Here is a 20122-nt window from a genome sequence, read left to right on the forward strand (position 1 = left end):
CAAATAGATACTTGTTTATTGACACGAGAGACAAAATAGCGCCTTATTTGCCGAGAAATAATAGCTGTTCTAAAGGGATACAATCTTCATCGCCATTTTGAATCAAAACATCCTGACTTGAACAAATTGGACACTAATGAAAAACAAATTAAAGTGTCCAATTGTTGAAAAATCTCAGTGGGGAACAATGTTTTTTCAAGAAGGTAAACTCAGAAAATGAGGCAACTCATTTTCTAAAGAAATCGATTTGAAACATGATTCTGGAGTACAATAAACTGCTTGCAAGAAGTGTAATACATCTTGTTAACTGAATAAAAACAGTAAGAAAGCCTGAAAAAGTCTCAAAACTTGTACCACAAGTAATTTTTTTGGCATTAATGTGATTTCATGATGAATCTTAAGCAATAAGTGTAATTAATTGCTATTAATTGAACTTTCCCTTTTAAAAAGTATGGTTTATTTGAAAAATAGTTTAATCATTAACTATACCTTCACTTGGAAAGTGAGTCACTAAAAACCCATCTGCAGCCCAAAGAAGTTTAGTCTATTTTAATTTTGGCTTCTACTTACTGCCAAGTTGTACAGGGCTGCTCTAGCATGTCAAAGAGCAGGTAGGTGGCACCATATTGCATAGAATGCCAGGTCTGGAGTTAGAAAGACTCATTTTCCTGAGTTCAAATGTGATCTCAGACACTTACTAGGTGTATGACCCTGGGCAAGTCACTTAACCTTGTTTGCTTCAGTTACCTCATCTGTAAAATGAACTGGACAAAGAAATGGCAAACTACCCCAGTATCTTTGCCAGGAAAACCCCAGACAGGGTCATGAAGGGTCAGTTGCAGCTGAAAGGACTGAACAACAAAAAAGTGTATCAAAGTGGAAAAATAAATGGATTTAGAAAGGAAGGATCTGAATTGGGATTCTTGCTCTGCAAGTTACTAGTTGTGTGATTTTGATCAAGTCACTTAGTACCACCTCTCTGAGCCTCAGTTTCCTGATATGTAAAATGAGGGGGTTGGATTAGAACAGAAAGCCTGCAGGTACAACCTGAACCAGATTAAAATGTAATTGGAAATGTTTAACAAAATAGAGAAAGATACAACACAATGCAATGTAAATAATGTAAATTTGTGTTTTTTTTTAAAGTCAATGTGTGGAAAACCAGGATTTGTTTCTATTTGAGTTTGACACCACTGAAGAATGTATATGGTCTATTCAAGTTTTAAAGCTATTGTCCTATGATTCTAGGTCTTTCTCTCACATTCCTTCCGTATCTGAGGATACAAATGAAACTGACTTTCTTCTGAAGACTCCATTTCTTGGTGCGTTTGAAGGCAATCTGGCTCTACTCTCCCACCTCCTGCCACACAAGGGCAGGAGAGGGGGCTGGGCTATTCCTTGCTCTGTGCCACTAAAACTTAGCAAATACCTCTCTTTCCTCCTATACATTTCATTTCAGTCTATCTGGATTTTTATTTTTGCCATGGACTTCCAGGTGTCTTTTCCTCTTCACTAATAAATTAAGTACCTGACTCACAATATTATTTTTCGCCCCAACTCTGGCTCCCTTTGAATACACACACACACACACACACACACACACACACACACACACTCCCATTTCCTCTTCAACTCCCATGGCCTCTGTCTCACCCATGCACACAGGTGGGGTTGAGTCTCAAATACAGCCATCCCCACCTCCCTCCATCCCCATCCCTGACTGACTTTGCCCTAGGTTTTAGAATAGCTCTGGTGAACCCAGAGAAAGCTTAGGTTAAGATTTCTAGAATTTCCAGATCACTTCTCTGAGGACTCCCCAGCTTCCTCATTCTTTTTTTCCTTAGCCCTCATCTTAATCAAAGTGCATGCCTACACCTCTCTACCTTCCTCTTTCTCTTCATGGCTATTAATAAATCTTAAAAGTCTCCACTGTGAGACTGACAACCCAGCAAACTAGGGCAGATATCTATACTAGACACGGCTGGAAACAGCAGTAAAGCTCTTCCTCAATCTTTCCCTCCTTTTCTTGGACAGTTTCACTTCTCCCTATGAGCTCCCCCCATCCCTCATACACTCTGTACCAGTCTCTTCTGCACCAACCAATAAACTCAATCATACTCGGGTGACAGGGATTTAACTCATTATTCAAAGTCTTCATCTGAGCTTCACTAAGGAGGACCCAGAGAACTGTCCAGAGACAGGGAGTAGACACCAAGAAGGGGAAGCTGAGCTTATCTCAGGAATGTCTCGGGAATGCAACGTTGATTTGATGGAGTGGGGTCCACGCTGCCTTGCTCTGCTGCATCTGGGTAAGCAGACCAAATCAGGACCTCAACTGAGACCCAAATGAGATAATTTAGGGCATGATATTGTGATGTTCCAGTTTTTTCTGAGTAAGTCATTAATATTACATGTAGATACATGCATAGACATATATACATATATTGCAGACATGTGCACACAAGGCATACACATATCCATGTATATGTGTGTATGTACATACATGGGGACACAATATGCACATGCATATATGTAGACATAGACATTTCCCACAAGGCATTTAATACAGTAGAGCAAAATGCAGTTTTAAAGTCTCTTCTACCACAATGTAGCGAGAAGGGTAGCTAGGTGGTACAGGGGATAGAGTGCTGGGCCGGGAGCTAGGAGGACCCGAGTCACAAAGAGCAGGACATGACTGAACAATAACAATAGATGCCACGAGGTGTTTCCAATATACACATCTTAATATTTTACATGACTACTTGAACAAGAAATAACTTTGTTCCATGATCCGCTGACTGCTACTCTCAGATGAGTCAGGAGGATGGAAGCTCACTAAAGCTGTTTCCTGTGGTCACTCATAGTGTCCAGCCCAGAGTTCAAATTGAAGGACTCCCTAAAGGTGGTGGGGTCCTCCGGATGCATCTGCTTATGAGTGCCTATACTGATTCTATACATCCAGTGATATCATAGAACCTCCTCAATGAGATGCTAATACCTTAAAATCATGTGTTACTTGTTACTGCCACAAAGGAGTAAGAGGTTATCGATAACTACCAGTCAGTCTTCCTACTTTCTCTTCCCACAGAATTGTTTATGAGAAAAAAAATCTGTACATACAGTAAGAGAATCCTTTTCACAAACCATATTCTACAGCAGACAACATTTTGTTCTTGTTCAATCATTTCAGTCATATCTGACTCTTTGTGACCCCATTTGGGATTTTCTTGGCAAAGATACTAGAGTGGCTTGCCATTTGCTTCTCCAGATCATTTTACATATGAAGAAACTGAGTCAAACAGGGGTAAGTGACTTGCCTAGGGTCACACAGCTAGTCAGAGTCTGAGGCCAGATTTGAACTCAGGAAGATGAGAGTTCCTGACTCCAGGCCCAACACTCTATCCACTGAACAACCTAGCATCCCAGCAACATCTTTACAGCCATGCAATTGACTAAAAATGCCTACTATCTAAAAGTTTCTGGCTTTTTAAAAAAGCTAACCAATGGTTTTTAGAGATTGGAGTTAAATTTGTTATATGATACATGTGATAACTGAGGCCTTTGCAATTCATTAGGAAAATCACAAATGCTTTTGGAAAATTACAGTGGATTGGGAATTTATTTTTCTCTTTGGCCTTAAAAGGGATCTGTTTAATCAGCCTGTGAGTGGAGTTGGACAAGATGACCTCTAAGAGTCACTTCTAAATCCTATGAGCCTGTGATCTGTAGGGTCCCTTTCCCATCTAGCATTCTTTGGTGCTTGTCTCCTCTTTGGATTCAAAGAAGCAATTATCTCTTGCTTTACTTGTTTTTTTAGAGGGGTTAGGAAGGTGATTTAAAAGAAAAAGAAGACTTAGAAATTACTAACCTCATATAACAAACATGCACATCCATGTCCCAATCACAAACCCCAACAAAAAACTTTCTGTTCTCTTCCAGCTGGGCAGGTAGACTGCAGATTATCCTAAATGAAAAAGAAAAAGAAAAAAAAAAGAAGACAGAATCTGGGTCTGTTTGAACTTGGTACTTGAGAAATTCTGGGACAGTATTAACTGGGAAATGACTAAATAAATTGTTGTACACAAATGTATTGTAATGGAATATTATTCTGCCATAAGAAATGACTGAAGAATACAGAGAAGAGCTATATGAACTGATGCAAAGTAAAACAAACCCAGTTAGGATAACAATGTACACTGGCCACAATAACATTAGTGGAAAGATAAAGCTGAAATCGAAGGCTATGTAATCATAATGGTCAAACTTGGCCCCCAAGGAGTGATAAGAAAATATACCTCTTTCCTTTCTTTGTAGGGATGGAGGATTGCAGGAGTAGAATATTACATATATTCTCAAACTTGAATGGCTATTTTTCTAAGTTTATTTTCTTCCCCTCTGGGGAAGGGAAGAGATATATTTAGAAATTATGGTAATGTAAAAAAATAGTAATTTCTCATATTTATATCATGCTTTAAAGTTTTTCTGAGACAAGGCAAGATTTCAGGTATCAAAATCATTTATTTTCTTAATAGGATATAAAACAAACTATTTCGTGTTTCCATCATAATGCTGGCAGCTTCAGGAGAGTTGACACTTCTACGAACCTTCAAAGTCATAGGGAATTGAGATCCTTCCTCCAATGGAGATCACAGCCTACTCACGAAAGCCTCATCCCTGTGTGACAGTCCATGTTCTACCATGAATCCTTCCTAGGAGATCTCTGCCATTCTTAGAGGACTTCATATTTCATGTATTCCACTGTCACACTCAGGCTATCTTCAGTCCATCTATTATTCTTCCCCCTCTCCTCTGACCTGCCTCCACCTGACATTTGTGTCTTGGATTCTGTCTGTCCTGTCACTAATAATCATGACATCCCCCATGGAGGCAGGTGAGTAGAGATCCCCTAAAGCTACTTCCTGTGGGCCGCCTTGCACTCTGTCTTAGGAGCATTAGGAGAATGTAGCAATCCCTCCTTCCCACAAGAGCAGAAGGGGGAGAGGAAAATACATCAAAGGAGTGAGCACTGAGCCAAGAAGAGTCATTACTCAATAGACCTTAAGGGGAGAGAAAACTTTTACTCTTACTCTCTTTTGTCTTCCAAGTTGGGGTGGGGGTGGGACAGGTAAAAAGAAGGAGGGCTTATAACCAAGAAATTAGAACTGCAAGGGACCTTGGAGGTTTTCAGGATCAATCCTGATTTTATATATGAGGAAACTGAAGCCCAGAGAGGATAAGTAATTGTCTAGGATCAAACAGCAAGTATCTAAGGTGGGACCAGGGACTGGCCTTCCTGATTCCAAGTCCTTTACTCTCTCCAGTACACCATACTGCCTCTAGGGAGGCTCTCTTTTGGATTTCCCATTAGGTGAGGGTAGGGGTATGCTGGAGCCAGTTCATCCAGATTTCGGAAAGCCAATTGTTAAATTTTTCTTGTGAGCATCTAAACCTCAGAAATTGACCGATGCTACCAATAAAGGCTTGATTTATTGTTTAATTGATTGTCTAGGATTAAGAGAGTGATGGAAAAATGTTAATACAAGTTAAACTTGACAGTATGTTGGAATTTTTTTTTGAGAGCTGGTTGTTAAACGTTTAATAGCACACCTCTGGGCAGGTGGAGAGAGCACTTTTTTTTCATAAGCAATGATAACTGGTTTTTGCTGGCTTATGACATCCAAGAGAAAGCTTCTAGAAACCAAAAATTGTTGTATTATTTCAAAATATGGCCCACAGGAAGAGGCCAGAAGGGCTCAGCTCAAGTTCCTATCATGTGCCATAGGAATGCTCTAGTCAGAGCACATGATGAGGGTGGGAGGAGTGGGGGTATATTTCATGATTTATTCTCCCTAAAATATCTTCTGGTAAATCATCATGGTTCATAAGCAGTAATCTACTTATATTTTTCATTGCCTCTTGGATCACCTACAGTTATGAGGTATGAGATAGTGGACTAAGGTGTGATTTCAACTGTGATTGTAGTGTGAGGAAGGAAGGCCCACTAATTGATGCAAACATAGAAGCCCAGCAGATAGAAATTTCAGCATCAGCACATGGGGCAAAAATCTCAGAAAGCAAGGGGTTGGATATAGTGAAATTGCCAACAACCTGGAGTTTTAAAAAATCAGCAAATTCAGTTCTACACCTTTATGAACTATTTCACTAAATTCAAGGAGTCATGGTAGGGGATCTGGATACCCATGAATAGTAGCCTTCTTACTCAAGGAATTTTCATTCTATTGGAGGATTCAGGAGGTAAGAAAATACAAGGTCATTTGAGGAAGGGGAAAAGTGCTGACAAGGAGCAGGGGTGGGTCAGGAACGGCCTCCAGAAGAAAGGAGCATCTGTGCTGAGCTTAGAGATGAGCTGTGCTTTTCAGTTATAGGTGTGGGGTGAAGGTAGACAGCATGGGCAAAGGCCCAGAGATGGTAAGGAGTCAGGAAATGAAACATAGAGTCTAGTAGAGAACTGTCAGTAGGCCTGCTTAGGTGGAACAAAGGATGGGAGGAAGGAAGGGGGTACAATAGACAATGAGCCTGAAAAGATATACCAGTTTGGGAAGGACTTTAAATGCTAAACTGAGATGTTTTTAATTTACTCTAGAGGCAATAGGGAGCCACAGACCTGGCAACTTTCACCTATATCTCAGCTGATGTTATATAAACTATTTCCACAAGACTTCTTTTATTGAGACACATGTTTTACTTTTTGGGAGATATAATGAATTAGTATTGAAAATGAGAATTACCTGGTAGGATCATCTACTCTTAATTAAATTACCTTGTCATAAAATAAATCCCACTTCCCTCTTTAAAAGCCATTGGTCAGAGCTTTTTTAAAAATTAGAAGTATTTAAAAAAATTATTTACTGGGGCTGTTAACTCTTTTTTACTAAATACAATGCAGAAATTAGAAAGCCCAAACGAAAAGCAGCTTTAGGATGCAGATTTGTTTATTTGAGAGTCCTGGTAATTTAGAGCATCTCATTAAGAAAATTGACATTTTGAAGTCCTCACCAGTATCTGACTTCAGTACTGCTGTCCATGAGGCAATTCACAGGTCAGGACAGAAGAATGTCAGACTGGACCTCTAAGAGATATTTGAACCTCTTCCACCATCAAAGCATTTTGCCCTGGTAATTAATCTGCCCCACTGGCTGCCCATAATATGTATCACTACCCTCAGTTTAACTGAAAAGAAAACCAAAACCCAGCAAATAAATAATTTGCTTCAAGTTACAGACAGTCAATGTCAAAAACAAAGGGAGGATTCGGGGTTTCCAACTCCTGATCCTGAGCAGAAGCCTCTGAATCATAGTTGGGTTTTCATATTTTAAAGTCCTTCTCTCCACAATTTCACATCAGGAATTCACATCAAAATTCAGGAACATAGCATTTGATTTCACACCAAAGGTTAAAGGGAATCTCTAATAAAACAAACAGCTGTAACTTCAAACTGCACAATTCACTGAATGTTAGAGCTGGAAACAATTTTCGAGGTCATTGTAATCCATTTCTGGTTATAGCTGAGAAATCTGAGAAACAGAAAAGGAAACTGACTTATCCAAGGTCATATACAAAGTAAGTTTAAGCAAACCAAAATGCAAACCCATTAGACTACAAATTTAATGTTCTCTACATTATATCATGCTTTCTCAACCCAATCCAATAAAGATTTATTAAGTGCCTACTGTGTGAAGACACAAAATTTAGCTAATATAGGCCCATGCTTTCATTGAGTTTATATTTCATTAGAGGAAAAAAACACCTACACAGATATCTTGCATTTATGGTAAGTGAATTGGCTGACTAAGAAGATCGTGTCAAAAAATAGAATTTGGATTTTCTGGATCATGGCTTAAAATATGGAAATAACAGCTTTCATCAAGACCTTATCATGCCAAGGTAACCTTATTTCCTTTCTCATGAGTTATTAAGCTGATAGATCAGGAAAATGCTGTAGACATAGTTTGCCCAGATTTTAGCAAAGATTTTAATCAAATACCTCATACAATGCTCATGGAGAAAAGATGAAGATGTGGGCTGGACAATAACAAATCTGATGGTTTTGGAACTGGTTGAATCGCCAGACTCAAGGAGTTATGAATGGTTCACTGTCAACTTAGTATGAGGTCTCCACTGGAATGCCCTGGAGAGCTATTCTTGTCCTTATACTATTTAATATTTTTGTCAATGAGTTGGATAAAGGCTAAGATCAGATGTTTACCCAATTTGTAGATGATACAAACTTGAGAGAAATAAGTTAAGACAGCAAGAGACACTCAGGATACAAAAAGATCTTGACAGGATAGAACACTGGGCTGACTCTGATTCTATTCATTTTTAAAAATTTAATATAGTTTTATTTCATCAAATATTTTCCAATTACACTAAAACATTTTTAGCAATCATTTTAAAAAATTTGGAGTTCCAAATTCTCTCCCTCCCTGCCCGCTTCCACAACAAGGCAAGTGATATAATATCAGTTATACATGTGAAGTCATGTAAAATGTATTTCCATATTACCTATGTTGCAAAAGAAAGCACACACACAAATCAAGAAAAATAAAGAAAATGAAAAAATATATACTTCAAGCTCCACACAGAGTTCATCAATTCTCTCTCTGGAGGAAGATAGCATTTTTCATAATGAAATTGGAATTGGTCTGACTCTTACAGAAATTTGGGCTAACTCTATGAAGATGAAATGCAATAAGGATAAGTGTAAAAATTTACCCTTGGGTTTCAAAACAACTTCACAATCTAATATGGGGAGTTAGGATTAAAAAAGTAGTTTGAAAAAGATCTGGGGGGTTTAGTGGATTACCAGCTCAATATGAGCCGCAATGTAACATCATAGCCAGCAAGGTTAATTTTAGTCTGCATTAAAAAAACCAAAACAAAACAGAACTTTCCCCTGTAGACCTGCTCTAGTGGGCCAATCAAGCTGACTTTTTAACTGTTCTTCCATTTCCATCTCTGGGTGTCTGTATTGACTCTCCATTCCCAGGAAGCACTCTGTCCTCATCCTTGTTACTTAGAATCTCTAGTTTCCTTCACAACGCAGCTCAAGTACTTTCTTGCATGTGAAGCCTTTCCTGGTCCTCCCAGTTTTTAGTACTCTTCTCACCTAAATCACTTTATACTTATTTCATATTTCATTTACATAGTTGTTGTTCATCCTTCTCAAAGAGGACCAGTGACATCACAAAGGTGATGTCTTGATTTTTGTGTGAATTTGATTTAAATGAGTCAGAGTTTTGCAAAATTGCCAGGCTCTCTCTCTCTCTCTCTCTCTCTCTCTCTCTCTTTCTTTCTTTTCTCTTCCTCCTTTCCCCTCTCTCTCTCTTTCTTTCTCTTCTTTTCTCTTTTATTCTTTTTTTTTTTAAATTATTTTGTACACCTATATATATGTATATATTTTTTGCTCTTTCTCACATACCACCCCCCCCCCCCCCAATATATACGTGTTTCCCTCCATAGAATATAAACTCTCTGAAGGCAGGGATTGTTTCCCTTCTGAATTTGTATCTCTAGCACCTAGCACAATACTTGACATATACAGTAGCAGGCACTTAATACATCCTTGTTAATTAACTGATGGGTTGGTAGCCCCTACTACTATAGTCCATTCAGTCCACATCTGTGATGTTCAAGAACTGAATGCAACAGTTTAGAAAGGACTTTGATTGACTGGAGCCCACCAGAGGAAGGAAACCAGGGTGTTCAAGGGCCCTGAGTCCACCTCATAATGAGGATCCGTTGAAAGAACTGAGTGCCTTTAGCCATGGGAAGAGAAGATTAGGGGGAGATCTGATAACTATGTTCAAATATTTTAAGAGGTGTCTTGTGGAAAGGGGATAAGACTCCATCTATTGGCCCCAGAGGGGGTGATCCAGGAGGAAGCTGTAATGGGAAGGGAGGGAAATTTAGGCTGCATGTCAGGAAAAACCTAGTAATTAGAGCCTCTGAAGCTAGCAATTTTGATTTCATGGGATGTCTCCAAGAAGAGGCTGGAAAAGCACTTGTCAGGTCTGTGGTATTGAATATTCCTTGGTATAGAATGGACTGGATGGTCCTCTCCAGCTCTACAATTCTGTAATACTGTGATCTAGAATGTGTAATAACACGCAAGCGAATTAAAGAAATGCAGTTTGGGGTTTTGAGTGGTAAAAGGTGTTAGATTCAGGGGTATCCAGGCATACTTTGCATTGCAAAATGTGGAACTGGATAATAGATTTAGGGTTAGAAGAGACCTTATAGGGGATATCTGCTCTGACTCTCATTTTGCAAATAAGAAAACTGAGGTTACTTTGGGCTTTTAAAAATGAATAGGAATCCAATAGACAAAGACAGAGAGAGCATTCAAGTTTAGAAAGCAGTGTTGTATTTCTTTGAAGACACAGCATTGTGATAATTTTTCTCAATTTGCCATGCTGTAGCTCCCCCACACACACCCACTCCCCCCCACACACCCACTCCCACACCAACACCCCCACCACCTGTGGTATCAGGAAACTATAACTAGGGCTATATAACTTGGGCTTTGCCACAGGGGCTTGACTTGAGAAAATGACACATTAAAAGAGTATGGATGGCACTTCAACAACTTAGTGGGTATAATTAATTAAAATTAAACATGACCAGATAATGGGCTGAGGTGAATCTCTTTCTCTCCCCACTCATGCTGCAACACTTCCTAGCAGTGGGGCTGCTGCCACAGGATCTCTGCTTTAATATTCCATCCTCCACTAAAGGTGACTTTGTGCCACGTGTTCTAGGTACAATTTGTGGTACTTGACGTAGGTACAAAAAATTCCTGGTTTCAGCTCAGGTGGTAGGAATACCTTAAAAAGGACACAAAACAGTGTAACTGCACACTCTGCCTTTAGGCAGTTTTAGATATAGTTGAACAAATAGGATGTCAACATCAGATGATTTAATAATACAAAACAAAAGCTCATAAGTGCCACGTGAGAGGTACAAACAATCCAGTCTAGGAGAAGAGATCTCTTTTAAGTGGAATGGCCTTGGAAGAGTTAATGGAGGAAAGTGATTCTGAAAGATGGTCAGAATACTAATGGAAGAGATCGGAGAAGACATTCCAGGAAAGCGTGGGGACAAAGACAAGGAGGCTTGAGTTGGTCTTTTTCATCTAAACTTCAGTCCCTTTAAGTTTTGGTGGCGGGATTTTTTTTTTTTTTTGAGGGGGGAAGGTAGGGCAATTGGTGTTAAGTGACTTGCCCAAGGTCACATAGCTAGTAGTGTTAAGTGTCTGAGTCAGGATTTGAACTCAGGTTCACCTGACTCCAGGGCCAGCGCTCTACTCACTGTGCCACCTAGCCACCCCTGTAGTAAGATTTTTTGTTTGGATATTTTCCCATTTATTTCAGCCCTAGGTTGAAGTCTTGGCTCTGACACTTCATAGTTATGTGACCATGAACAAATCATTGAACTTCCCTGGGCCTCAGGGTCTTTATCTGTAAATAGAGGAACAAATATGCTAACTACCTCACATGGTTATTGTTGAGACAACTCTTTATACTCCACAAAACTGCATGTAAAAAAAAGCTATTATTGTTCATTCATTCAAGTGTTTAATTTACTAAGTTCTGGGGATATAAAGATTTCTTCTTAAATCAACTTTGCAGAGTTCAGTTATTCCTATGATTTACCAGGTAGGCTGTAACCCTACATGGAAACCTAGAAACTCATTTGGTTTTTGCTATTTTTACAAGGTTGAATTTAGTTTAGCATCTTTCATTCTTCCTCACAACTCCTCATTTTAAGAGGGATTAATGTAATCAGTGGGCCTCCAGGTAGTACAGTGGATGGAGCACTGAGCCTGGAATTAAGAAGACTCATCTTCAGGGATGGCCAGGTGGTACAGTGAGTAAGAGCGCCGGCCCCAGAGTTGGACTCATCTTCATGAATCCAAATCCAGCCTCAGACGCTTTTGTGATTCTGTGTGAGTCATGTGACCATATTTGCCTCAGTTTCCTCATCTGTGAAATGATCTGGAGAAGGAAATGGCAGACCACTCCATTTTCTTTGCCAAGAAACCCCCAAAATGGGGTCACAAATGACTCAACAACACAGATGAGTCTTCTCCTCTTCTTCTTCTTTAAAGCAATCAGGGTTAAGTAACTTGCTCAAGGCTACACGGCCAGTTATTTTTGTGTGGGTGCTGAGTATCTGAGGCCAGAACCGATCCCAGGTCTCCCAACTCTGGGGCCGGCGCTCTTACTCACTGTACCACCTATTTGTTATTTTTTGTGGGAGGAGGGCTGATGGTAGAAGGAAAAGGATTGTTTTTCTCTTATTTCTTTAATTTTTAAAAATGGATTCTCTTCAGCCAATTACAAGCTATTTTCTGTGTGGCATCATTTGCTTTCAAAGTCTCTATGATGCTTTCAAATGGATTAAGGCCTTATTCACAGTTTTCTTTTGATTAATTGATTCAATTGAGATGTCTGGGTTTTTTATGATTGAGGTGGGAGTATATATGCCCTCCCTCTCCCCACCCCACGGAATATTTCACAAGAGATTATTGTTTATCCAAAGTTCAACTAGTTCTTTTCTTCCCCTCCCCCCAAGTCATAGTCTTCCCCGGACTAGGTAGGCAGTTAATCAATTAGCATTTATGAAGCCAAGCATTGGCTATTATGTGTCAAGGCCTGTGCTTAACACTGGGAATATAAATAATATAAAATAAATTTGTATAAAACATAAAAAGGCACCCCCCAAAAAACATCCAGCAATCCCTGCTCTCAAGGAGATTATGGTTCAATGGGGGAGGCAACATGAAGACAACTATGAATGAAAAAGCCACATGCAGGGCAAATTGGGAGTAGTCTCAGAAGAAAGGCATGAATGTTAAGGAAAACTTTTCTTACAGAAAGTGAGACTTTAACTGAGCCATTAAGAAAGCCAGGGAAGCCAGGAGGTAGAGATGAAGAAGCAGAAGATTCCAGGCCTAGGGGGCGTCCAGCAAAAATGCTCAGAATTAAGAGACAGTGCTGTGTATATGGAAACATCGAGGAGGCCAGTGTCACTGAGTGGCAGACGATGTAGAGGGGAATAAGGTGTAACAGGAAGGCAGGAAAGATGAGAAGAGGTCAGGTTATGACAGGCTTTGAAAGCCAGATAGAGGATTTTATATTTGATCCTGGAAATAAAGAAGGATCCATTGCAAATTCACTAAATGGAGGGGGTGGGGCAATATGCTTGTTCCTTCATTGAGTATGGTCATGTTAAAAGCTTAAGGGAAGATGGAAAAAAGTGCAGAGAGATATAAGTCAGGAAGAGTAACAGGTTATTTCAATAGTCTAGGTGTGAGGTGATGAGATCCAGTGTCAGAGGAGAGAAGGGCCACAGTCAAGAGGTGTTAAGATGTTGGAGAAGGCAGGACTTGACCATTGACTGGATGTAGGAGTGAGAAGTTGAGGATGATCCCTAAGTTGTGAGGCTGGGGGACTGGGAGGTTGGCGGTACTCTCAAAGGTGACAGGGAAGTTAGGAAGAGGGGAGGGTTTGGGGATTTGGATGTCCAGTAGGCAGTTGGAGAAGATGGGAGACTGGAAGTTGGGAGAGAGGTTAGGGCTGGTCCAATAGATCTGAGAATTATCTGAATAGAGATGATAATGGAAAACAACCATATTCACTCCTGTTTTGGGAACTGTGTGCCAGACAAAAGAAACTTGCCCATTGTAGATACTGGGTGTGATTAGATTTTTATTCCAAGCCCAATAAATATGACATATTGAAGAACTAAAACTCACCTTCTTTATCCCCTTGAGTTATGCCCTATTCACTAGGTTCACTACTAATCAAACATAACCCTGTGAACTGACAGCATCTTAGGGCCTTGCAATATCTAGATAAACTCCACAAAATACATAAAAATTCACTTGGGCCCTGATAGGAACCGGTGTTTTCCTTCCAGGAATCCCACATTTGATATAAGAGCTCCTTTATTCTGTATTTCAACACATGTCCCAATATTGACTATCTTAAAAGAGTTACTATGGTGTGCATTTTAGAGATTAGTTGATCGTTTATAATAATAACACATGTGAGTTACCAGAGAGGCAATGTGGCATAACAGATAGGGTGCTTGACTTAGAGATAAGAGGACTTGGGTTTGAATCTTGCCTCAGATACGTAGTAGATGTATGACCCTGGGCAAGTCACTTAACCTTCCTGGACCTCAGTTTCTTCATCTCTAAAATGAGGGGATTGGGTCTCTTCTAGCTCTAAATCTTTGATCCTAAGATAGAGTGCAGCTAGATGGTCCAATGGATAGAGTGCCAGACCCAGAGTCAGGAAGACCTGAGTTCAAATCCAGCCTCAGACACTTACTAGCTGTGTGACTCTAGGAAAATCACTTAACCCTATTTGCTTCAGTTTCTTCATCTGTAAAATAAACTGGAGAAGGGATGGCAAATCCCTCCAGTATAGCTGCCAAGAAAACCTTAAAATTGGGTCACAGAGAATCAGATATGATCGAACAACAACAAAGTTAAAGTGCTTTAAGGTTTGAAAAGAATTTTCCTCACAATAAGCCTGTGAAATCGGGAGTACAGGCATTACTCTCCTTATCTTACAAGCAAGGCTTAGAGAGGTTACAGTGACCTAGCCAATCAATGATCAAGGTAAGAGCCAAACCCAGATCTTCACTCTGAGACTAATGGTCTTTCTTGTCTAGTCTATTCCAGACCTATGATATTCAACATGGAGGTGTTTATGACTAGTGAAAGGAGGCCTATAACCTTATGTGACCCCACTGGCTCATAGATTTAAAGCTGGAAGAAAACTAAGTCCAACCCCCTCATTTCACATATGAGGAATCTGAGGCCTAAATAAGTTTAAGGGACTTCCCCAGAGACACACAGCTAGCAAGTGCGTGGTACAGGATTTGAACCCAGGTCTTTTTACTTGAGTCTAAACCCTTTTCATTAACTTATTATTAATTATTTGTTCTGTGAAATTGGGATTCAGTCAAAGGGCTGTACTTGAGGACCTAGAGGGCCACATGTGGCCTGGAGGCTGCAGGTTCCCCACCCCTGGAGAATGGATTCTATCCATTATACAAAAGATGTCAAACTCACATCCTGGCCTATAAAACTGCCAGTGTGGCCTGAATCAGATTAAAATACAATTGGGAAATGTTTAACAAAATAAATAAAAATATAATACAACATAGATAATATTAATTTGTGATTTTCTAAGTCATTAGGGATCCATTTCTACTTGAGTTGGACAACATTGGCCACCCCATGCTATCTCTCAGTTTGAGAAAGGGATCTAACATCAATTTCATCGTAATGACCATATTATGAGGCCTACCTCTACATAGGACGCTCCTGACATTGTCTGCTTATGGCATCAAAACCTGGCAGATCACTTGTAATTAATGTCATCTCCAAACTGCATTTAGCTCTGGGATATGCAGCTTACAGATGGTGTGTATTGGCCTTACCCTCAAGGGCCTTGGTCAGCCACCTTTCAGAAGCGGTGTGCCACGTTTCCGTTTACTCACTTTCTGTGAGGCTGGAGGTGGAGGACATTTCTATGAAGCAGCAGAGAGATGTGGGTCGTTTCCACATTCCACATAATTTCCAAAATTATCGATGCAGAAACTCCCCTGAGAAACTTCCATACTGTTGGCAGCTGCCGCTTAGTGAAGGTGGGACTGGAGATAGAGGAAGAGCCCAGGTGCAAATTATAAGGAAGAAGCTGGTAGCCTCTCTTTACCCAAACGCCTAAGGCAAAGGCCCACCCACACATTAAGCTATTATCAGTCAATCCACAAACATTTAAGAATCTACTTTGTGGGAGAAACTGCCGCTAGGTTCTGGAAATGCAAATGAAATACTTTGATTACCAGCTAAGTCTTTTTCTAAAGTTTTTTAAAAGTCAATTTTATTTTATTTTCAATTCCAAATTCTCTCCCTGTCAGCCAATGAGAAGTCAAGAAAAATAAAAATCATTACAAATATGTATGCACGTGCCAAACAAATTTGCCACTCAGTTAAATCCTTGGCCAGGTTTACTGGAGAGCCAACTTGGAGACTGGGATGTAAGAGGGGCCAATCAGTGAATAGACTTTCACTGAGCTCCTCCTCTGGCCCTGGCGCTAAGTTCCCTGCTAAGCACTTGGGAATACAAGGAAAAAGCAAAAGAAAGTCCCTGCCCTCCAGGGGCTCACAATTTAGTGGGGGAGGGGAGAAAGGAAGGGGAAGTAGCTTGGGGCAGGATGAACTCCTGGGCGTGGGGGGGAGAGAATGCGCTGTCTGCCCCGGGAATCCTCCTTAAATAAAGGAGATGAGAGGAGCATCTTCCACCCTCTCCAAACTGAGGGAGAGGCCCTGGCGGGGGAATACTGAGGGGGGGTGGGTTTCAAAGTCAATGTGATCTTTTTAAAAAATGTATTTATTTATTTTTAGTTTTCAATATTCACTTTTATAAGATTGTGAGTTCCAATTTTTTTCCCCAAGACAGCATACCATCTCCTATGGGCTATAAATGTACAATCTTATTAAACATATTTCCACATTAGTTATGTTGTGAAAGAATCAGAAACAAAAGAAAAAATAACAACAACAAAAAAAAAGATAAAATAGTATGCTTTGATCTTCATTCAGATTCCATAGTTCTTTCTTCAATGATAGCATTTACCATCATGAGTCTTTTGGAATTGTCTTAGTTCATTGCATTGCTGAGAAGAACTTTCTATCAAAGTCAGTTATTGCACAATGTTGCTGCTATGGTGAACAATATTAATATTCTCTTGGTTCTGTTCACTTCATTCAGCATCAGTTCATGTAGGTTTTCCCAGGTTTTTCTGAAGTCTGCCTGCTTATCATTTCTTATGGAACAATAAGGTAGTATTCCATCACATTCATATACCACAACTTATTCAGTCTTTCCCCAATTGGTGCCATAAATATTTTTGTAGCTGTGGATCCTTTTCCCTTTTTTATGATCTCTTTGGGAGATAGACCTAGTAGTGGTATTGCTAGATCAAAGGGTATACACAATTTTATAGCCCTTTGGACATAGTTCCATATTGCTCTCCAGAATGGTTGGATCAGTTCACAACTCCATCAACAATCTACCAATTTTCCCACATCTTCTCCAACATTTGTTATTTTCCTGTTTTGTCATGTTAGCCAGTCTGATAGGTGTGATGCAGTACCTCAGAGTTGTTTTAATTTGCATTTCTCTAATCAATAGTGATTTAGAGCATTTTTTCATTACTATAGATAGCTTCAATTTCTTTGTCTGAAAACTGCCTGTTCATAATCTTTGACCATTTATCAATTGGGGAAGGCAAAGTAATCTTACAGGATGATGATGTTCCAGGAGAGCATGAGGAAGTCTGATGTGGGTGGCAAATGAAGAGGAGAAATGATAGATGGTGACCAGGGGGGGATGTCTGAGCACCGGAAAAGAACACACCAAAAAGGAACATGGAAAGATTCCAGGGACAAATGTCACCTGTTTCACTGTTTTGCTAAAGTCCAGCATTGACTTACCACTAATCAAAATATAAGACAGAGGTTGTCAATTCACCTACAGCCTTTGGCTTTCTTTTGGGTGGGGTTCGTTTTAAGCTTTTAGAAAATGGACTTGGGCAGCTAGGTGGCGCAGTGAATAGAGCGCTGGCCCTGGAGTCAGGAGGACCTGAACTCAAATCTGACCTCAGTCATTTAATACTTACTAGCCATATGACCTTGGGCAAGTCACTTAACCCCAATTGCCCTGAATTCCCCCCTCCAAAAAGAAAAAGAAAATGTATTTGATGAGAAGGTATAGTAAGAAGAATTGGTATAAAACATTGCCCCCAAGCTACGTGCATATTCTCCCCTTGCACACCTGAAGTACTTGGAAAAAGTGGGTGTGGGGGGTGGCTAGGTGACACAGTGAATAGAACACTGGCCCTGGAATCAAGAGGACCCCATTTCAAATACAGCCTCAGACACTTAACACTTACTAGCCATGTGACCTTGGGCAAGTCACTTAACCCCAACTGCCCTGCCTTCCCCCCTCCCAAAAGCAAAACAACAAAGAAACAAAAAAATACAACTAACGACAACAAAAAGTGGGCTCAACCTCAGACTACAATGGCAGTGAGGCGCCCATGGGCCATTGCAATAGCTTCCCAACTGCACTCTCTTTCCCTCATACAATCTAACCTGTCAGATTCATCTTCCTCTAGCACAGTTCTGTTCTATCACTCGTTATCTAGATGTTTTCCATGGTTCCCCAGTGTCTATGAAATAATGTTCAAACTCACTTAAGATCTGATGTTTGAGGTCCTCCACTGTCTACTTCTAATGTCCATTTCCAGACTTTTCTTACACTACTCACCCTCATATGCTCCACCTAAACCAGGTTACTTGTCAGCTCTCAATCACATTCCTTCAGCTTCCTCCTTCATATCTTTGTTCCCTGTGTTCCCATGTACCTTATGACCTTCTTCTATTTCCCTAAGTATGAGTGTGTGTGTGTGTGTGTAGGATCAGAAGACCATTGATTTAGAGCTGTAATGAACCTTAGAAAATATTGAATTCAACCCCACCATTTTACAGTTGAGGAAACTGTTATGTGATTTGACCAGGGTCATACTCTGAGGCAGTATTTGAACCCAAATCTACCTGATCCCAAAGCTTGCACTCTGTTTTCTATAGTAAACTGACTCTATGTGCCTCATATTCTAAGCCCTTACTATATTGTAGATTCTTTTATGTTAGTTGCTGTGTTTTATACTAATTTGTGTCTCCCACAGTGCCTCATTTATAGAAAAAACAAAAATCCACATTCAAAAAGTGCTTTAAAGTTTACAAAGTGATTTTGCTCACAATAGCCTTGTCAGGTAAATAGCACAAAAGTTATCTCCATTTTTCATATAACTGGGGCTCAGAAAAGTTAATTGACTTCCCTAAAATCATACAGCTTGTAAATGCCAGCTGAGAATCCAGCTCTTCTGATCGCAGATCCAGGATTTTCTTCCCTGTACCACATTGGTTCAATTTGTTTGCACTTTAACAGAAAAACTTGCTGCAAATATTTTTTCCATTAGTTATTTCCCCTTTAATCTTAGCTTTCATTGTTGTTGTTCAATCTTTTCAGTCATGACCAATTCTTTGTGACACCATTTGGAATTTTCTTGGTTAAGATACTAAAGTGGTTTGCTATTTCCTTGTCAAGCTCATCTTACAGATTAGGAAACTGAGGCAAATAGGGTTAAGTAACCAGGATCACTCGGCAAACTATCATCTGAAGCTAGATTTGAACTCAGGTCTTCCTGACTCCTGACCCAGGGCTCTCTCTACTGTATCACCAAGCTGACCCATAAGCTTAGCTACCTTTGATTTGTCTATGAAAAAACACTTCAAAATTTTATGTAATCAAAATTATCCATTTTATCTTCTATGATTCTCTCCATTTCTTGTTTGGCTGTAAGCTTTTCTCTTCTCCAAAGATCTGATAGGGTTCTCCCCCACCCCAGGTTTCTCTCATTTAAGATGTGACTTTTTATGTATAGGACAGTGACCCATTTAGAGGTTATCTTGGTAGAAGGTAGGAGTTGTTGGTCTAAACTGAATTTCTTCCATACTGCTGTCTAATTTTCCCAGAATTTTTTTTACAAATATAGGGCCTTCATGCCAGTAGATGGGGTTTTAGTGTTTATCAGACACTAGGATATTAGGTACAAGCAATACATATATACAGGGCACATTGTAGAATAAAAACATAAAATCAAGATTTGGCACTACAGATGTAGGAAAAGGATGTTGGGTGTGTATATATCTAGAGGGAGATCAGGATTGCCTTGCCATACACTCAAAAATACTGTGTTAACAAGGTTTACTGAATACCCTGTTTGGGGAAGAAAATGCTTGGTGTTTGTCAAGTATTAGTAGGAACTTCCATATCTAGCACTATAGTATAGAGGAAAGAGCACTGTACTTTCAATCGAGTCTGGGGTTCAAATCCTGCCTGCAACATTTACTAGTTTTGTCACCATGGGTGTCAGTTTACCTCTCTAGGCCTCAGTTTTTCCATCTGTAACACAGGGATAAAAATTCTTTTACTACCTACCTGTCAGTGCTATT

Source organism: Petaurus breviceps, unplaced genomic scaffold, assembly GCF_028583685.1.
Source record: "Petaurus breviceps papuanus isolate PSGF00001 unplaced genomic scaffold, PetGlider_PUasm1.0 229, whole genome shotgun sequence".
Classification (NCBI taxonomy): Eukaryota; Metazoa; Chordata; class Mammalia; order Diprotodontia; family Petauridae; genus Petaurus; species Petaurus breviceps.